The sequence below is a fragment of the Hyperoodon ampullatus genome (genome assembly GCF_949752795.1).
Source record: "Hyperoodon ampullatus genome assembly, chromosome: 10".
NCBI classification, from domain to species: Eukaryota; Metazoa; Chordata; class Mammalia; order Artiodactyla; family Ziphiidae; genus Hyperoodon; species Hyperoodon ampullatus.
Window position 1 is genome coordinate 28,939,961 of NC_136923.1, and position 18,843 is coordinate 28,958,803.

Sequence of the window (18,843 nt, forward strand, 5' to 3'; positions counted from 1 at the left end):
GGGGCGGGGAGGGGGGGAGAGAGAGCAAGCAAACCAAGAGAAGCAGAGACTGAGTTTGGCTGAGTCATGCCAACAGCAGACCTTTAGAGGACACTGAGGAGACCACAAGATAACCAGATGGCTAAGCTGTCTTAGATCCCGAAGGAGCCAAGTTCAGTCCCCATGAGGACCGACAGTCAGATCTACTGTTCTTGCTGAGATTCCTGTCTCCCTCACTGATGTATGTATCCCTACAATCTTCTCAAATTAGTAGAAATAACCTCCCTCCAACCTAAAGGCAGTGCATGCCAGGTGTTGTCAGCTTTGCCACTGCCACATAAACTCGAGTTTCGTTTTTATTGAATTGGGTTTTTTGTTTTCTCAGTTTAGGTTTTATTTCTCCTCCTCTCTCCTTAGTTAAGCTGTATCTTTGCCTTTCTAGCTTGTCTAGCAGTTTCCACACTGGGATATTTGTGGCTCTTCGCTGTGAGTTTGGAGACCAACCTATAAACATGGAGGGAGAGGGAGAAGGGTTGGGGGTGGGGGAGAGAGAGAGAGGGAAACTGGAAGCAAGAAGTGAGCACCCTGGCTTCCTCTGGATGGATGTTCATGCTTGAAAGCTGGCGCTTCTCCCACTCACGTTTACTTGCTATCATATAAGACAATAGCACCAGACTGAAACTCCTGGAGGGCGGGGACTGTATTTTTATTTATCTTAGTGTTTAACACAGTGATCACCATAGGTAGGTGCTCAGTACATGTTTATTGAATAGATATTTGAAATTCAGAGAGAAATGCCTCATGTTAGGTCACAGGAAAAGCTTCCATCCTCACTCTCTCTAGCAAGACCCTTTCTAAAAAGCATTTCCATATAAACCGTTTAGAACTATTTGAGTTGCACGTTCTCTCATTCACTCATTCCACAAATATTTATTGAGCACCTACTATGTTCTGGGGTCATTCCATTCAAGGTACATCTGTGAACAAATAGGCCAAAGCTCTGCCTTTATGGAGTTTAGTTGGGGAGACAAAATAAATGAGGCAAATAAGTAAAGCATATAGTATGTTAGATAAGTGCTTAGGAAAAAAGATAAGTGAGGGAAGGGGCTTAGGGAGTGCCAGGGTATGGTGAAGGTTACAGTTTTATAAAGGACAAGCAGGAGAGGCTTATAGAGAATTCAAAGGCCATACTTCCAACTTGAATGGTTTTATACTACAAAGGGAATTTATTAGTTCACATAAGTATAATGAGTCCATCCCTAGGCACAGCTGGATGCGGTGTCTGAAGTGAAGATTTCTGGAATCTGTTTCTTTTCCTCTCTTGACTCTCCTTTCTTCTCCTTGGCTTCAACATCCAGCTGGTTGTCTCTTGGTAACAAGATGGCTGCTAGATTTACAACTTCTTAACTCAGAAGCCCTAGGCAAAAGAGACATGTCTCCTCCAATGGTTCCAACAAATGTCTTGATATCGAGTCTTACGGGTCTAGCTCGAATCACATGGACCTGGGAGTATGCTAATTATCCAGGCTTAGCCGGGTGTCTGCCCTGGGGTGGAGCTGGAGAAGTGAGGTCTGCCGACTCAAACCCCAGATATTGAAGTGTGGGGGTAGGGGGTTTCCACCAAAAGGAAGCACACAGGGATGACATGTGCCAGACAGGCATTTACAACAAATGAACACCATCCCAGCCCTCATCTGGGGAGGAGAGACCACTGACTGAGGCTCACCAGCCATCTGTCCTGCATGAAAGTATAAAACAGCCATAGGTCAGAACCACAAGTGGTGCTCAGGGTCCTTGCAAACAATTTGTCTGCTGGGCATTAGCCTAAGAGTGTCTGTAGATGACTCTTCCTTATGTATGGACCTACCATTAAGAATGCTTAATCCTTAGGATCTCAGATTCCCAGGTGATGTTGTTTAAACGAGGACTTAGGTATATATGAAGGAAGGGACATGGGTTATATTGTAGAGGCTTGATGTCAGAGGTAGACTGTTTACAATGGATTTCCTGGTGAATCCACTCCAAGATGATTTCCAGGTTGTAAAGCACGTAGTGTACAGGTGAGGATGCCAGATGAGAGGGCTGGAGTCCCATAATCTTTTTAGATTTCTGTTCCAGAGAGGCAGGAAAGTACAGTGGTTAAGGGCATAGCTCAGAGTCAGAGAGATCTGGGTTAAAAATCCAGTTCTAACACTTCTGTGGACCTTGAATAAGTTGGTTTAGTTCTTAGTTCTTGTTGTCATGATCATTACCACCTGTAGCCCAACAGATGTCTAAGTCAGGGACTGTCCACATGGTATAACTGGGGACAGTAGAAGGCACGTACTCAAAATGTCTCCCCCCACAAACCTGCCTTGGGATCTGAGGTTCCCATGTCCTTTCATACTTTTGGTTTAAGGAAGAGTTCGTTACATATTCTGGAAGTTCTGAAGATTCCAAGGTTGTGCTTCAAGGACCACCAGGGAAGGGAAGGGGTGAGGGGGATCAGTCCTTGGTCTCCTCACCCACCACTTGCAGCAAAAGTGTTTTACTTTTACCTACTTTACATACTGGCTTCTACATGAGAATTTCTTTGTTGAGGAGTTCTGTGACTGACAAAAAAAGTTTAGAAATGGCTGCATCAAAGCATCAGCGCCCCCTCTATTAAAACATCATTTTGTCATCTGGAAAGGGATTGAGGGTGTTTTGCTTGAAGAAGAAAAACCACGGGTGGGAAGATGCTGACTCCCTTCAGGTATCTGAAGGGTCACCATGTAGGGTCCAGAGAATCAACAAGAGGCTAATTTCAGCTTGGTGGGTAGAAGGAGGAAGACACTTCTAACAATTCAAGCTTTTCTTCCAGCAATTCATTTTTAGGACAGAAGTACACTGCTGTCCCTGGAGACATCTCAGCAAAGGCTTTAGGCTGTTGGGGACAGTACTAAGGGGATTCCCTCAAGAGTAGAATGATGGACTGGGACTGCCAAGATTACTTCTAAACTGTAAAATTCTGTCATTCAGAGTAACACAGCAAGCTATTAATGTGTTATACCCCCGTGTACTTCTTGGTGAAATTTTATCACCTATGTTAGATTCTAAGAGTATGGCTTTAAATGAATGTACCATAAGACAGTCGCATTTTGAACTTATTTTAGACTTATAGAAAAGTTTTATGAATAGTACAAAAGTTTCATTATCCCTCATGCAGCTTCTCCTAATGTTAATATCTTATATAACCATAATGCAATGATTAGAACCAGGAAATTAACAATGGTGTGATACTATTAACTACATTAAAGACCTTATTGAAATTCTGTCAGTTTTTCCACTATAGTCTTTTCTCCAACAGTGAAAAACCTGGGTCTTATTATTTACAGTATCTTTTGTTATTTGACCAATGTTAGTAGAAACGACATGAGGTGGTTTTAAAATTATTAACTGATACCCCTTGAAAGAAACACATTTCCTGTAGTCTGTGGAGCTCTATTATCCAGAATCATGGAATGTTAGAGTTTGGCTGTCAGCTCAGCAGTCACAGTTGTCTTCTTCCTCTTGAGAGAATCCCTTCAGTAATGTTCCCGAGAGCCCATCTGAGGGAACTCTTGGCATGGGTTTTGTTCAGAACTATATTGTCACTCATTTAATAGATTCCTATTTAGCACCTATCTAAAGGTGTGTGTCAGACACCAGTGATACAGAAATAATAGATATGACTCTTGTCTTCTAGAAATTTATGCTCCAGAAAAAGACAGAGAAACAGATGGACAATTATAATGGAGTAGAATGTGGGATAAAAGAAAGCAAATAATAATTACACAACATGGGGTAAGTGCTGTCGTAGGATAAATACTATTGGATCACAGAGTGGGAACTTCGCCCATCCTGGGGTATCAGAAAGTCTTCCAAGAGAAGATGATGGGTGAGCTGAGTCCAGAGGGATTGGATCCCTAGATTCAATTCCTCCAAAGTGTCCTCAAGATCCTCCATCTTCAAGGAATCTAATTCTGAAAGCGACCAGAGGATCTCTCTCTCCCCCCCACCTCTCTTTCTTTCATAAATATATGAGTGAGCCATATATATATATATATATATATATATATATATATATATATATATATATATTCAGTGAGCTACTGTGTTAAATCTGTAAGGCACTTTACTAAATGTTATTGCTTGTTATTTCATTGACTCCTCATAACAACCTTGGCAGATCTATAAAACAGTTGGTGTTTGGCTACTCTGTGGAGAAAGACTATAAGAAGGCAAGAGTGGAAGTCATGGTCCAGGCCAGAGGTGATGTATCTTGTACATACAGAATGAGAAATCTGACCAGTGTCTGCCAGGTCCCTTACTAGCTGTGGGATCTTGGTCAAGTTACTTAATCACTCTGAGCCTCCATTCCCTCACATATCAAATAGGGTTAAGAATACCTATTTCACTGAACAAATGTGAGGATTTGGAATAATACATAAAATGAGGTCATGCATTAAAGAATATAGCTGCCATGTTTATTACACATCTGTCAGGGTCCCAGCAGGAAACAGATGGTGCACTCAAATGTGATAATTCAAAGAGGGTTCATCACAGAACTAGAAAAAAAATTTCACAATTTGTATGGAAACACAAAAGACCCCGAATAGCCAAAGCAATCTTTTTTTTTTTTCTTTGCGGTACGCGGGCCTCTCACTGTTGTGGCCTCTCCTGTTGCCGAGTACAGGCTCCGGACGCGCAGGCTCAGTGGCCATGGCTCATGGGCCCAGCCGCTCCATGGCATGTGGGATCTTCCCGGACTGGGGCACAAAGCCGTGTCCCCTGCATCGACAGGCAGACTCTCAACCACTGCGCCACCAGGGAAGCCCCAAAGCAATCTTGAGAACGAAAAATGGAGCTGGAGGAATCAGGCTCCCTGATTTCAGACTATACTACAAAGCTACAGTAATCAAGACAGTATGGTACCGGCACAAAAACAGAAAGATAGATCAATGGAACAGGACAGAAAGCCCAGAGATAAACCCACACACATATGGTCACCTTATCTTTGATAAAGGAGGCAGGAATGTACAGTGGAGAAAGGGCAGCCTCTTCAATAAGTAGTGCTGGGAAAACTGGACAGCTACACATAAAAGTATGAGATTAGATCACTCCCTAACACCATACACAAAAATAAGCTCAAAATGGATTAAAGACCTAAATGTAAGGCCAGAAGCTATCAAACTCTTAGAGGAAAACATAGGCAGAACACTCTATGACATAAATCACAGCAAGATCCTTTTTGACCCACCTCCTAGAGAAATGGAAATAAAAACACAAATAAACAAATGGGACCTAATGAAACTTCAAAGCTTTTGCACAGCAAAGGAAACCATAAACAAGACCAAGAGACAACCCTCAGAATGGGAGAAAATATTTGCAAATGAAGCAACTGACAAAGGATTAATCTCCAAAATTTATAAGCAGCTCATGCAGCTCAATAACAAAAAAACAAACAACCCAATCCAAAAATCGGCAGAAGACCTAAATAGACATTTCTCCAAAGAAGATAAACAGATTGCCAACAAACACATGAAAGAATGCTCAACATCATTAATCATTAGAGAAATGCAAATCAAAACTTCAACGAGATATCATCTCACACCAGTCAGAATGGCCATCATCAAAAAATCTAGAAACAATAAATGCTGGAGAGGGTGTGGAGAAAAGGGAACACTCTTGCACTGTTGGTGGAATGTGAATTGGTACAACCACTATGGAGAACAGTATGGAGGTTCCTTAAAAAACTAAAAATAGAACTACCATATGACCCAGCAATCCCACTACTGGGCATATACCCTGAGAAAACCATAATTCAAAAAGAGTCATGTACCAAAATGTTCATTGCAGCTCTATTTACAATAGCCCAGAGATGGAAACAACCTAAGTGTCCATCATTGGATGAATGGATAAAGAAGACGTGGCACATATATACAATGGAATATTACTCAGCCATAAAACGAAACGAAATTGAGTTATTTGCAATGAGGTGGATGGACCTAGAGTCTGTCATACAGAGTGAAGTAAGTCAGAAAGAGAAAAACAAATACTGTATGCTGACACATATATATGGAATTTAAGAAAAAAAAATGTCATGAAGAACCTAGGGGTAAGACGGGAATAAAGACACAGACCTACCAGAGAATGGACTTGAGGGTATGGGGAGGGGGAAGGGTAAGCTGTCACAAAGTGAGAGAGCGGCATGGACATATATACACTACCAAATGTAAAATAGATAGCTAGTGGGAAGCAGCCACATAGCACAGGGAGATCAGCTCGGTGCTTTGTGACCACCTAGAGGGGTGGGATAGGGAGGGTGGGAGGGAGACACAAGAGGGAGGAGATATGGGGATATATGTATATGTATAACTGATTCACTTTGTTATAAGGCAGAAACTAATACACCATTGTAAAGCAATTATACTCCAATAAAGATGTTAAAAAAAAACCAAAAAAACAAAAAAAAAGCAAAGAGCGTTCAATTATGGGACAATTTTCAAAGCTATGGGCAGCCTTTAGGAAAACCCAGAAAGAATAATGTAGTACTCCAGGAGTCCTGACCATGTCTAGGCCTAAAAGGACAAGCTGGGAAATGGTTACCAGAGCTAGGAAGAAAAGTTTGAGTACAGAGGGCAATCATAAAAGGGGATCAAATGTATAGCATGGTGGCAGTGATTAACAATACCATATTGGTATACTTGAAAGTAGATCTTAAATGGTCTCATTACCAGTACCAAAACAACAAAGGTAATTATGTGAGGTGAAGGATATGTTAATGTTATTGTGGTAATTATTTTGAAATATAGATGTGCGTGTCAAATCATCATGTTGTCCATCCTAAACTTATGCAGTGTCACATTTCAATTATACCTCCATAAAGCTGGGGTAAAAAGGGTGCTATGATGGTTGGTTGAGGGATATAACTAGACTGAAAGGATCCCTTCCTTGTTCCCTTAGATCTCCTGTGGGTGTTCCCCACTCACCAACTCCAGCCAAAAGTCAGAGAGAGGGTCTAGGAACGATTACTCTTGTCCATTCACTTCAGGCTTCTGGGATAGAAAGCAGGGTTTGAAGGATGCAGAGTGGCTCCAGAGGGGCAGGTGGAAGGAATCTGGCTCAACCTATGAGGCAAATGGAGAAATTCTCAGAGAAGGGTAATCCAGTGGGAAGATATCCTCAGAAGGGTCCACCGTACTTCCCAACTCACTGTCAGTTTGCCTTCCCACTGCCCGATCTCTTGGCCCATCTTTTAACTGGAAACTTCAGGGGACGTTTGTTATTTTCCCTTCCAGCCTCCACTGCCCTTTTTTCTAGCAGCAATACTGGCTTTTTTTTAGGGATTCATTCTTCCCCTACTATCAGCCTGTATGGTTGGAGTGGGATTCTGTCCTGCAAGGGTGAGTGTGTGATCCAGCCCTGAGTCAGTCAATAAGTTCCATCCTGCTGGCCCTGGTGGTTGGTCCAAGACTGAGCACATGGTGCAGTTAGAACCAGGCAGCTACAGTGAGTCTTTTGCTAAGAATGCGGGAGAGAGACAGGAGGAGCTGCTGCTCCCACCTTGCCATCAGGAGGGACAAGCTTGCATCTGAAAATGAAACCAATCTGTCAGAAAACCAGCCTGAGAGCCCTGAATCCAGCTGTGCCTGATGGTAGCATCACCACTGAACTTTGCAATTAAGAAGATCAGTATATTGTATTTTCACTTGTGTTGTTTTGAGTTGGATTTTCACTTACACCAAAAAGAGTCCTGATGGAGAAAATGACCCCACATGTTAGTTACTTTTTTCTAGATAATAATTTTAATGTAACTCTGAATTTAAAACTAAGTATTAGCTGGTGTCATCATTGTTAGAGGCTGTTCCATATATCCTGTACTTTATATTGTACTCCTTGAAAGAACAGTGTTAGTGATTATTCTAGCATAGCATAAAAACAATTCACATGGTAATCAGCTGTAAATGTAATAATAGGATAGTTGAGATTTTTGTTTTAAAACACATTCTTGCACACTTCCCCCATTAAATTCATATAGAAAGGTGAGGTTGGAAATCAGGATTGATATCACATATCTGCTAAGTGGCTGTCTGGGTAGAAAATGAAAATCGAGCTGAAAGTTAAAATCCACTGTTTGACTGAATTCACAGAATAGTAAAATTCCAATTGGTCTAATTCCCAGTGGCTGGTGCTTTTAGAATCTTTTTTTTTCCCTAACAAAAACTATGATTTGGGAATTATGGGGCTCTCTCTAAATCATTGATCAGCTGTTCTTGTTTTGTTTAAATGCCTGTATTTCAATATAATTCTTAAATTTCAGCTAACTGAATTTTAGAATGCAAGGAGCATTTTAAAGAACATGACTTTAAAATTAAGAATTTTAAAAGTCAGCTCTTTACCTTGTTTTTGCTTAGAGATTTAGAACTTGTTTTCTCCCATGACATAATAAGAGGGGCTTTTTTTTTTTGGTAACAGCTTTATTGAGATATAATTCACATGCCATAAAATTCACCCTTATGAAGCGTTCATTGGTTTTCAGTATATTAGCAAAGTTGTACAATCATTATTACTATCTAATTCTAAAACATTTTTTATCTCCCCATAAAGAAACTTGGTACCTACTAGCGTTCACCACTAGTCCCTTCTCACCCCAGCCCCTGACAACCACTGATCTACTTTCTGTCTCTATGGATTTGCTTATTCTGGACATTTCATACAGAAGGAGTCATACAATATGTGGCCTTTTGTGACTGGCTTCTTTCACTTAGCATCATGTTTTCAAGGCTCATCCGTGCTGTAGAACTGGAAACCTTTCGCCTGAGCTTTCAAGAAATAGTGATGATCTTGATTTGATAAGATGCTAGTGCTAGTCTCCAAGCATCTTCTCTGTCCTGCTTTACCAATACATTCTCCACACCACAGCCAGAATGATTTGTTACACCTACATCAGTTGATGGCCTTTCTATCTAGCTGCCCTCAACATGGCCCAGTAGGCCCTGCCTGCCTGCCCCAGCCTAGCTCCCCAGCTCCATCAGGCTCCTCTCTTCATTGAGTCCTGACATGCTCCCTGCAGCCAAGGGCTTCTACTCATGCCATCCCCTCCACTTGCAGCTGCTCGTCTTCTGTCTCTCTTAGTTAATTCCTTAGATTCCTTCTTCAGATCTTAACTCAAGTGTCATTTCCTCAAGTTCAGATCACGTTCCTCAATTATTTTCCTTCATAGCATTTATTCAATTTCTAATTATTCCTCCATCAGTGTGACTGTTTCATTAACTTCATATTTACCTACTAGACCATAAACTTTCAGAGAATAGAGATCATATCTGTGTGGCGCATTAAAAAAAAAATCTATAGTTCCTGGCCCATAGGAGGTGCTCCCCTTGCCTCAAGTAATTTCTAAAGTATTTTAGTATAGTTTTTATGTTCAGCGTGTTTAAGAATAGTAGAATACTATGAATATTGGAAACTCTGTCAACCAGAATATTGGATTGACCTTTGTCTGACTAGGCTGTGTAATAGAGTTCACTGTTCTTTGTTTAATGTTGACCACACTGGTCAATAATAGTGCGTTAGAGTCATGCAGAAAGCAAAGGAAATGGGGAGTTAACATAAAAAGCCCCCTGAATTTTGGGTGAAAACAATCCTCTCCCTCTCCCTCTCCCTCTCCCTTCTACCCCTTCTCCCTCTTTCCTTCTCTCACAGCTAGAGAAGAGCATCTTTCATATTAAATTATAGAACTCTTAACTTTCCAAATGAGAACTAGCACATTTATATATTTTTTTTAAAACAATCCTACATTTTTATAGAACAATAAATGACATGGTCTCATCTTTTTTTTTTTTTTGCAGTACACGGGCTTCTCACGGTTGTGGCCTCTCCCGTTGCAGAACACAGACTCCGGACATGCAGGCTCAGCAGCCATGGCTCACAGGCCCAGCTGCTCCGTGGCATGTGGGATCTTCCCAGACCGGGACATGAACCCATGTCCCGAACCCATGTCCCCTGCACCGGCAGGCGGACTCTCAACCACTGCGCCACCAGGGAAGCCCGGTCTTATCTTTTTTACAAGGTAATTATATTAGAAAATTTCTTAAAAGTTTTGCATACAGTTGATTTAAATGCCTTTAAAAACATATGATAAACTATGGCAGATTTCCTCTTACAAAGAATAATTGATATCCCTAGGGATCAAATGAAATGTTATGGGAAATCCTGCCTTCACAGGTGTTAAAAAATTTAAGATCTCTGTTGAATATCAATCCATTCCAGTTCCCCTTAGCTGGGGGTTATTTTGTCCCTCCTTCCCTACCAGGGGATATTGGCAATGTTTTGAGACCCTTTTTTGGTTGTCACAACTAGGAATTGGGGAGCTACAGGTGTCTAGTGTGTAGAGGCCGGTGATTCTGCTAAACATCCTATAATGCTCAGGACAGTTCCTACAACAAAGAATTATTCGGCCCAAATGTACCCTGTTCTATATAAAATAAGTGTTTTGAGATGTTATTAACATAAAACTAAGTGGTAATTTATTCCTTTGTTAATTAACAGTTTGTGGAAATTCTCAAATGGTATAAAATGCCTTCCTTTGTTCACTCGACCAGCATTTCTTTAGCACCTCCTTCATTCCAGGCACTGGGCTTGGCACTATAGATACATGGTTAAAATACTTGGCATTCACCGTTCTGCTTACAGTCAGAGAGACAGACACAGAATTTGGTATTTAATACATATGGGAAAGATTAAAAGAGCAATGTCACAGGGTGCTCTGGTCATACATACTAAGAACACTTTCCCTCACCTGGGATTCAGAGAGGCTTCACAGAAGACATGATACACCTGGAATGCATCCTGAAGAGAAAGAAAGGACATTCTTGGCAGAGGGACTAGCACAGCAGAGGATGAGAAGTGTGAAGCAGGATCAGCAAGCCATGTGATGTTAGTAGTGAGCGTTGAAAGCAAGGAGAGGCAAGAGACAAGGCTGAAGGGATAGGTAGGGCAGTGATGGAGAGTCTTGAGTACAGAATGAGGGACTAGAGGACACAGGTTTTAAGCAGCAAAGCAGTATAGTCTAATTTGCATCTTTTATAACTAACTCTACCTACCTTGAAAGTAGTGGATTTAAGGGCTTAAGATTGGATGCAGGGGAACCAATTAGTAAGCTACTGCAAAGTTTCAGGTAAGAGATAATGAGCGCATAGACTTAAGCAATGGCAGTAGGACGGAGAGGAGCACTTGGCTTGAGAGATATCAGTAGACAGAATCAGCTTGATTGGATGTGAGGGCTCAGAGAGGAGCCCTCAGGGAGGACTCACTGGTGTCTGGTTTGTGCGGGATGAGGACAGGAAGGGAAAAGCCAGTGATAATTTTCTTGTGGACATTTTAAATGATACATAATTGAAGCCCTTAAAAGGTGAGGGCTAGAGACATTGATTTGGGAGTCTTTAGCATACAGGCTGGAACTAAATTTATGAGAATGGATGAAACTGCAGAGTGAGTAGAAAGAAAGGAACAGTTGAACCAAGGATGGAGACCCAGGTGACCCAAGGATAGAAAGTTACACGGTACTAATTATTATATAACATGTCAGTATATATGTGTGTGCATATGTGGATCTCTATATCTATATTTGTGTGTATATATGTAGTATTTGTTAGATTAAGAAAAATACACAAGACACAGAGAAGAAAAGAAAATGGGTCAGGGCTTCCCTGGCGGTGCAGTGGTTGAGAGTCCGCCTGCCGATGCAGGGGACATGGGTTCATGCCCCAGTCCAGGAAGATCCCACATGCCATAGAGCAGCTAGGCCCGTGAGCCATGGCCGCTGAGCCTGAGCGTCTGGAGCCTGTGCTCCGCAACGGGAGAGGCCGCAACAGTGAGAGGCCCGCGTACCGCAAAAAAAAAAAAAAGAAAATGGGTCATAGAATCTCACTGCTCGGATTACCTTTGTTAACACTTTAAAACAGTTAAAAGTAAAGCATATTGTTATGGGTTGAATTGTGTCCTTCAGAAAGATATGTTGAAATCCTAACCCCCAGGACCTGTGAATGTGACCTCAACTGGAAATAGGTTCTCTGCAGGTGTAATCAAGTAAAGATGAAGTCATACTGGATCAGGGAGGGCAGGTCCTAATCCAATGACAGGTATCTTAGTAAGATAAGAAAAATTTGGACACAGACACACATAGAGGGGAATGCCATGTGAAGACAGAGATGCACAGGGAGACCACCATGTGACAACAGAAGCAGAGATTGGGGTGATGAGTCTACAAGCCAAAGAATGCCAAGGATTGCCAGCAAGGGCTGGAAGCTAGGAAGAGGGCAAGGAAGAGATTCTCCCTCAGAGCCTCCAAAAAGGAACCAACCCTGCTGACACCTTGATCTCAGACTTCCAGCCTCTGGAACTATGAAAAAGTAAATTTCTGTAGTGCTAAGCCACCCAGTTTGTGGTTCTTTGTTATAACAGCCCTTGGAAACTAATACACATATCCATGGTTGGATTATGTAAAAATAAAGAAAAATAGAAAGCGAGTGATAAGTGAAAACACCTTGTTGTTTTTTTTTTCATTTCATTAGATATTTTAGAAACTTATCTACATCAGCACATACAGAACTGTCTCTTTCTTTTAAGCTGCTGCCCAGTGGGAATATTAATATTTGGTGGTTGGGCAGAGAAGGAGAAAGAGAAGAAAAATAGGGAGGGAGGTAGGAGGAGAATAGCCAAAAGTAACTTCTTAAAGGTTTCAAGAAACCCTAAGTAGTTAGTTGGGTACAATGGAGAAATAGATCCAGGAAAATCAGGACTGAAAAAAATTTTGGTTACGGGCCCCGTGGAAGTCTTAGGCAATCAGTGTAAAAACACTTCTGTGGAGCTACAGTAGCAGAAACTAATATTAAGTAAAAGATCCCCATCCTTCAGGTGCTCATTCTCTGAGACAGGACAAAATAATTAACGGGACATTTGTGTAGAATAATACATAGGTGAATGTGAGGTACAATGGTAGAATTGAGATAGGAAAGAATTGATTATAAAAGGTATAAAAAGGAAGTGTTGTATTTTATCATGGCTTCAGAAGTCAACACTATAGATATGTACCCATCTTGGGCTCTGTCCAAAAAGGTATCAGAAAATAAGACTTTTAGACTAGCATATTTCACCTCTCATAAGGTTGCTTGCTGTTAGGATCAGGAACCATGTTTTTAACTATATAAATGTACCCTCCTAACATTGAGCACTTATTACATTCTGGGCACTGTGTCCTAAGCATCACCTCATTTTATTCTCACAACCCCCTATGAGGCAGGACCTTTCAGTATCCTCATTTTACAAATCAGGAAACTAAGGCCCACGTAAATTATTTTCTAAAGTCAGTTAGAAAGGAGAGGTGCTGGAACACAAATCCCAGGATTGTGTGACTTCAGAACCCAGGCTCTAATCACTAGGTTCTAAAGCATAGCAGGGGTGAGAAAGGGAGAGAAGATAGCATTCCCCTCTCATTGTTTAAAAGTGAATTGTTGCTAACAAGAACAAAGTTCTAGCTGCACTGTGTTCATGCAGCATTGTCCAGCCAGACTGAACTGGTGGGGATAATGGGGGAGCAAGAAAACCGTTTGGCCAGGTTTTTTCAACTGCAGGTAAAACAACAGTCAGTAAAGTCTTCCTGGAATATTGTCAAATTTAAATTTGTGTCTTACTATATAATGCTACTGCGTAACATTCTCATTGCCTCCAAAAAATATAAGCTGTCAGTGGAAGAACTGAGATTGGTTCCGAGACACAGTGTAGCAGACAGACTCAGCCATGTTAGTCTAAGATACCAACTTGGTGAGAGGGAGTGGGGGTCAGAACCTAGTGGGCCTAGAGCAGGTACCCGTGGATGCAGTGATCCCCTCCACTTTACAGGCAGAGGTGAAATGCTTTAGAGATACCTGTTTTTCTTTTTAAAATATGTATAATACACATGCTATACATGTCCATAAACACATATATAACATATATATATGCAAATGCATATATATATACACACACACATATTTGTATGTGTGTGTGTAATTTCAAGCATACACAAAACTAAAGAGAATAGACTAGTAAACATTGATGTCAGGGATGGTGTGTGAAATGTTTAACAGGCACCTGTCATCAGACAGTTGGAAGAATGTTAGCCATAAACAAGTGAACAGGCTGTACTGATAAACACAGCTGACCAAAACCTCTTTCCACCCCAAAGAAATGCTTCTCTTCACTGTAATAGAAAAGCACACTTTGAGACTGAGGTAGTGTTTTTATAAGCAAATTTCTTTACTCTGCCTGGTATATTAATAGTATTTAATAAATGCTATTAATTTATATTCCTAATAAGGCATGGAATAAATAATACATACATTAGTTTTAAATTAAATAGGAACATGGGCTCTGTCCACACAGGGGCAATTTTTATTCACTGCATTGTCTTACCTAAAATGTTCCTATCCCCTCCTCTTAATTTTTGATCTTTTAAAGGCTAGAAAGAGGGTTAAATAAGAAAGAGAGAAAGGGGATATGAAATGATGAGCCAGTGCTTTTGTTGCACGTAGTCATGGGGGCCATCTTTTGTAGTTATCCCCCCGTGCTGTGCTGGCAGGTCAAAAGTGGTTTGTCTGGAAAGCCCCACTGCAATACAGCAGAATAAATGTGTTTATTGCAGATTTTGCTGGTAGAATATTTATAAGGGAAAGCGAACTTCCAAGTTAAGAAAGAGAGGCCCTGTCCCTCGTCATGCATACTCGTTAATTCATTTCTCCAATTCTTGTGACTCACTTGATATGGCCATAATGCAAGGAATACTTCTCTCTGGATCCATGAACCCTATCATAAAATAGTAGTGGCAAGAGTGTTAGATAAATCTTGGAGATAATGAAACCTGACTTACCTACCTCACAGGTTTCTTGGGAGAATAATGAAATAATGGATGTGAGTGTGTTTTTAAAAAGCAAAAAGTGCTGTAAAATTCAAGGTAGTATTTTTTTGTGCCTTGGCTGCAAAATTGTTTTCTATCACATTCGTTGTTTATTAGCTCTTCTCCACACATATGCATATGGAAAAAGCATTCCTGCTCCTCTTTCTCTATCATCAAGAAATTAGAAAAAACTTTTCTGTTCTTTTATGAAGGTAGCATCACTTAGATTTTCATGAAATTCTCAATTCCTCATTTAGTGTTTCTACACCATCCAGGGTGAGTTTAAGATAAGTACATAGCTCATTCTCTGAGGCCTAGTAATCTTGGAACAAATCTAAACAGCACAAATGAAAGGATCTCTGTGGGAGTAACATCTTTGGATCAATGCTGTTAAATTAATACTGTGATATATCAACATATTGTGTCACCTACATGTATAATAACATACTACCCACGCTTAATTTATAGATGTCTCCCCCACCTTTTTTTCCTGAAATGGAGGCCATAATGATTTCAGACTCCCCATTCAAATGTATCTTCTTAGAATTTCTTCTAAGGCATAATTTTTTTTAGCTTAGCCAATAATTTCTTTAACTCCAATAGCAGCTGTCCATTTGTAAAAAGAGAGATTGGAGAAATAATGTAATATATTGGAATGGTTTTTATTTTCTAACAACGTGTAGCTTTTTATAAATAAAAGCAAAGATATGAAACTAGAAATAAAATGAAAATGTAGGCTGTATATATTTTCCTCTGAATGCTACTTGGGTAAGGAATGAGTCCCCAGATGAAAGCAGTGTGAGTCATTTCAAATCTAACAACCGCATATTATCATAAAACTGTGTTGATGTTATTTGTAAAAATCCATGAAGAATTCTATAAGGAACTTTTGATCTTGGCAGGACCCAGGGGTAAGGATGCAGATTGAAGACAGAATATTTGTGTTTTTTATCCAGTGGATTTTACAACATGGTCACATTTAATTTACTAATAAAAGAGGTATCAGGTATTTAGACTAAATTAATAAGGATGAGATTTAAAGGCAAAAACAATTGCATTTCCTGCATGGAATGTTAGAACTGAAAGGGGACTTAGCATCTAGTGTAGGTATGAATCTTTCCACATCTCACTGACATTGCTAATTAGTCTCTGCATTCCTTCCTGCTAAGCCTGTAGATGACCCCAGGATCCTTTTCAACACAGACCTCTAGGCAGCCATTACTAGGCAATTAGCGGTGACATATGAGTGAAATCTTTATCAATCCTCCTATAGAGCATTTCAAATAATCATCTTTAATTTCCTTCAAAAATACGTCACAGATATTTCTTGTGCACTGTTATGTTCCAGACATTGGGTGTACACACAAATAGAATAGACCTGAATCTCAGCTTTAAAGAGTATATAGTTTAGAGAGGAGAAAGTGAGGCTAACAGGTGATTAAAATACTGTGTTCTAAGAGCCAAGATGGAGGTACACAAGTTACACATAGGAGGACCTCATAACACAACCTGGGGTTGGACTCCACATTTTTCTTAATAGATGAAGCCTGCCTTTATCTTGAATAACAAGCAGAAGTTATGCAGGCAAAGCTGGAATGTTCTAGGACAGCCATCCTCAACTTTTAAAAAATCTCAGCTCCCTTTATACTCTTGAAAGTTACTGAGGATTTCTCAAAAAGTTAAACAAAGAATTACTGTATAATCCAGCAATTCCACTTCCAGGTATATACCCCAAACCATTAAGAGTACAGTCTCAAACAACTACCTGTACACCAAGGTTCATAGCAACATTATTCATGAATTAGTCCATTGTATGAATGAATGTATTACAATTTGCTTATCCATTTACCTGTTAAGGGACAATCTGGTTGTTTCTTTTCTTTTTTTTTTTTAGCTGTTAAGAAAAAACATGAACTTTTGTGCACAGGTCTCTTTTTGGACATATGTTTTCATTTCTTTTCAGTAAATCACTAGTTGTTCAATGGCTGGGCCATAGCATAGATAGGTGGTTCTCAACTGGGGACAATTTTGCACTCTAGAGGACATTTGGCAGTGTTTGGGGACATTTTTGTCATGTCTGGGGAGGTGCTACTAGCACCAGGTGAGTAGAGGCCAGGAATACAGCTAAACATTCTACAGCTCACAGGGCAGGCCCCACAGCAAAGAACCATCTGACCCAAAAACCTCAATAGTGTTGAGGCTGAGAAAACTTGGGTTAGATATATGTTTAAATTTTAATGAAACATCTAAACTCTTTTCTAATGGAACTGTACAATTTTGCATTCCCAGCAACAAGGTATGAAAGTACCAGTTGCTCCACATCCTTGCCAACTCTTGGTATTGTCAGTCTTTTTAATTTTAGCCGTCTATGAGGAGTACAGTGGTATCTTTTTGTGATTTTAATGTACATTTCCTTATTAACTAATAAAATGGAGCATCTTTTAATGTACTTATTGCCCATTGGTATATCTTCTGCTGTGAAATGTCTGTTCAAATATTTTGCCCATTTTGTTTACCTTTTTATTATTGAGATTTAGGAGTTCTTTATCTATTCTCTTTCTTTTGCCTTTTTTATTGTGTTAAAATATACATAATAAGGACTTCCCTGGTGGTCCAGTGGCTAAGACTCCGCTCTCCCAATGCAGGGGGCCCAGGTTCGATCCCTGGTCAGGGAACTAGAATCCCACATGCATGCAGCAAGTAAGAGTCTACATGCCGCAACTAAAGATCCTACATGCCACAACTAAAAAGCTCCCTCATGCCACAACAAACGTCCCGTACGTGGAAACGAAGATCCCGTGTACCACAACAAAGACCCAGTGCAGCTAAATAAATAAATAATAAAATTTAAAAAATAATAAAATATACATAATATAAAATTTACTATTTTAATCATTTTATTACAGTTCAATGATACTTTATTCTTGATTCAAGATGTTTATCAGATATTTTCACCCAATCTGAGGTTTGCCTTTTCAATTTCTCTCCAGGATCTTTTGAAGAGCTGTGTTTTAAATTTTGTTGTAGCCTAGTTGACTAATTTTTTCCTTATGATTAATGCTTTCCTGTTGTCTTATCTAAGAAATCTTTGCCTACCTCAGAAGGTGAGGTATTTGTGAAGGTATTCTACATTTTTCTCTAGAAGTATCATAATTTAGTTTTATGTTTAGGTCTATATTTCATTTCAAGTAAATTCAAGTAAATTTTTGTATATAGTGTGAAGTAGATGTTGTTTCGTTTTTTTTCCCATACAGTATACATTTGATCCAGCACAATTGGTTGAAACAACTCTTTTTTCCCCATTGAATTATCTTGCTATTTTTGTCTTAATTACTATAGGTTTATAGTAAGTCTTGAAATCAGATGAGTCTTTCAATTTAGTTTTTTTTAAAGATGTTTTTTAAAGATGTATTCTAAACCCTTTGAAATTCCAAATAAATGTTAGAATTACTTTGTCAATTTTTACAAGAAAAATCCCGATGAGATTTTGATCAGGATTGTTGAATCTAGATCCATTTAAAGAGAACTGACATTTTAGTAATATTGAATCTTCTAATCCACAAAGATCATATGCCTCTTCATTTATTTATGCCTTCTTTAATCTTTAAAGAGATAATCTTCTTTATCTTTATTTTCTTTAAAGAGATAATCTTCTTTATCTCAGCAATGTTATGTTGTTTAAGTGTTTGTTATGCTACTACAAATGGTATTTTAGATTTTAATTTTCTGATTGTCACTAATATAGAGAAATACAATTAATTTTTGTATACTGACCTTATATTCTATAATCTTGCTAAATTCTCTGTTTAGAAAAACTGTGGAAAAATCTGGTAGTTTATGGCTCAGTTTACCCATTTGTCTATTATAAGTTGTATGAGATAAGAAAAGGCAAACTTTAAGATCTTATTAGCTTTTGGAAGTGGGTATAA